Genomic DNA, 3,247 nt, shown 5'->3' with positions numbered 1-3,247 from the left:
ACTTGTTGTCCCTAAAAATTATGTTGTGTTATGTTAAGTTATGAAGTGTGATGAACAAATTTTATTTAACAACAAAAAAGTAAATATAATTGATAATATACATATATAAAAAATAATAAGGCACTAATAGTTGCTCTAAAAAGATTTCTGGTGGGCATTCATTAATTAAGATCACTTTTGACCTTTATAAATATTTCTAAGAAGTATACTCCATTAGGTTTTGTTCCATTGCCATTTGCCCCCCAGTGGCTCAGTGGTAAGCCAGTGGTCTGATAACGCTTAAAATCAAGTTCTGATATCCATGGGGATCAGAGCACTGTGTGGCTTTGTGCTTTCAAACAAACAATCTTTGCCATTTTATGTTATGATAACTAGCCTGTAATTTTTTTTACAATATTTCTAAAACTGTAAACAAGCAATGAGGATAGTATGTTCAACAGATATAAAAGATTAGATCAAGCAATTTACAAATCAGTATATTATGATGTGTAAAATAATTAAGTTTTAGTATTAGTTGAACAGTGTTATGTACAAGTTTTCATTTCATGTAAGCTGATTATTGCCTTTTCAATTCTGTTATTTTTAAGTAATTGTCTATTTATTTAATAATCTTTCTTAAGTTTAACAATTTCTTTTGAACTTTTATGTTTTATCGTGATCTTCACTGGATCATTGCATTTTGTTAATAACTGGAGTTTAATATTTTTTATTTTATGATTTATTTTTCTGGAGTTATTTTAATGAATTTAAACGATATATCCTTGGTAACATATGACAGGTGCACTCATGAATATCAGATCATAATTAAACCTTTTGTATATAACAATTCAGATATTAAAAATAAAATTTTAGCTTCAAGAACATTAACTTTATTGGACTTGCAAGTGCAATATCATTTAACTCTTATAAACCCATCTTTCATCATATACAAACTTTCTATGAACATACATATTTTAAAAGTGAATGAATGTTATTTTCAGTTACACGGTTTAGCCAAATATGCAGTGTGAAAGATGCAGCTTTATTTCTCTAAACTTCCTTTATTAAACTATAAAATAAGGTATGTTATCATTCATCACCATTGAATTGTAATAACTAAGTAACATGAAGGGAAAATGTTGTTACTTTGTTCTGTTGCTGGTCTGAAATGTCACCTTGTATTATCATTGCTTTCTTCTCTACAATGTCTGAACTTTCTAGATTTATCTAGCATTAATTTCATAATGTATGTGTAATAAAACAGTGTGCATTCTTCCCCTGCCTTTCCCCTTAGACCTGGAAAGAGATTTTGTCAACCAACTTCAGCAAACTTTGGAAGGTCACAAGAAAGTTCAGGCCTCGTTAAAACAGCAATTGAAAGAGCTGAGTAAACAGTGTAAGGATCTCCAACAGGAGAAAAAACAGATGGAAGGAACACTACAGCAAGACACTAGCACTAAGTTACAAGTAAGTTCACTGTCTAATATAATCGCTCATTAAAAAAAGTTAAATGCTCATAAATCAGAACATCTTTGAAATATGAGTAGGATAGATTACAAGTTTTACAACACAATAGACATCATTATTACAGTATTGACATTTCGCTACTTATTGACATGTGACTCTAGTGGTAGGTTAATGAGAACACTTAAAACTGATCACAACACACTGTGCATGATATTTTACTGTATGAAGTCTGATATCATATGTAGGATTGAAATCAATATTTACAGCAGAAAATCACAGGATTTTACTCTTTAAAATCTAAGACAAAGGTTAATTATGCTCATTATGAATTCTTACTGTGAACATTAACATTATTTTCCATGTACTCTTAAATGTTGAAGTATAAGATTAATGACAACTTTTACAGTTGAACATAATATAAAGATATACGAACTGATCACGTGATTGTACCTGCCGTTCGGGACATGATCTTATGATAGAGTAAGCCAAGTTATTTGTGTATATTATGAATGGGTACTTTTCAGGTACCAGAATCAACAGACTACATGTGTTAATGTACATCCACTACCTGAAACTTATGATGATTAATGTTAGTACAGATAATTGGTTTGTTCTTAGAATAAAATACATACATGAAACTAGAAGTATCTTAATTGTGTGGCTCTAAACATAAAAAATTCTGACATTTAGTTTTATGGTGAAGCATGAACAATAGGTATATGTGTATCTTTTATAAACTTGCTGTAAGATCACCATACTGCGTTTGAAAGACATAGGTAACAGGTTGCTAACTTTTCCATAACAACTGGTACTAAAATATCTATACATGTTGTTAATGTCCTACTCTACTAAGTACATATCATTGTAACTTTCCATATCCCACTCTTAACAATTAATAAGTCCCCCCCTAGTGGCACAGTGATATGTCTGCGGACTTATACTGTTAGAAACCGGATTTCGATACCCATAGTGGGCAGAGCACAGGTAACCCTTTGTGTAGTTTTGTGCTTAAAAACAAACAACAACAATTAGTATTAAACTCTCTCTCTAGGAAACTTGTTAGTTTCCTTTACTTCATCCAGTTTTGCCCCCCAGTGGCACAGTGGTATGTCTGCGGACTTACAACGCTAGAATCTGGGTTTCGATATCCGTGGTGAGCAGAGCACAGATAGCCCCATTGTGTAGCTTTGTGCTTAATTACAAACAAATCATCCAGTTTTGGTGTTGTACCATCACATTTACAAGTGGTTGTTGAAATGGGCAACCTGCCTTGTGTACTGGTGATTAAATAACATTTCCATCAACTTCTGTGAAGCAAGAAATGCATCAGAACATCGTCTAATTCCCAGTCCATTAGGCAACATGTTATTTCAACAACAACATCGAACCCATAAAGCAGACTGTCTTCAACTTTCTCTGTAACATTAGATGTATTATAAATAAACTAATGTAACATGACTAATGTATCTTTCAGAAAAGCATCACTACCTAATTATTACTGTGAAGTGACACATGGCATTCTACAGTTAAGCAAGAAGAGTTACTAGCTGTTTTCACAGTACACTGAACATCTAACTAAACACACGTCTGAATCTAATAACAAGCTTTTTGGCTGTTTATATTGCTTAAATTCTAACACTGTACTTTGTGATATCTCATGTCACGTGTGAGGTATTGAAACTAAAGTATGTACTTGGTAGGAGGATATCAACAATAATCCACAGATAGTTTCTTACTACTTCATAAGGGTGAGGTACGAAAGGCGAGATGGTTTGAACTTAGTACAAAAAGACATCAACAA

General features: G+C 32.2%; 1 long non-coding RNA gene across 1 annotated transcript in view; it reads left to right on the top strand.

The window, feature by feature from the left end:
* LOC111087546 overlaps positions 1 to 1,373 on the top strand; it is a 10,852-nt gene extending 9,479 nt beyond the window's left edge. Inside the window, exon 4 of the long non-coding RNA XR_002612221.1 lies at positions 1,274 to 1,373. This is a non-coding gene — a long non-coding RNA (uncharacterized LOC111087546). The remainder of the gene's footprint in view (positions 1 to 1,273) is intronic.
* The last annotated feature ends 1,874 nt before the right edge of the window (positions 1,374 to 3,247 follow it).

This window comes from Limulus polyphemus, unplaced genomic scaffold, assembly GCF_000517525.1.
Source record: "Limulus polyphemus unplaced genomic scaffold, Limulus_polyphemus-2.1.2 Scaffold71, whole genome shotgun sequence".
In the NCBI taxonomy this organism is placed as follows: domain Eukaryota; kingdom Metazoa; phylum Arthropoda; class Merostomata; order Xiphosura; family Limulidae; genus Limulus; species Limulus polyphemus.
This window is presented reverse-complemented; position numbering and strand designations above follow the sequence as displayed.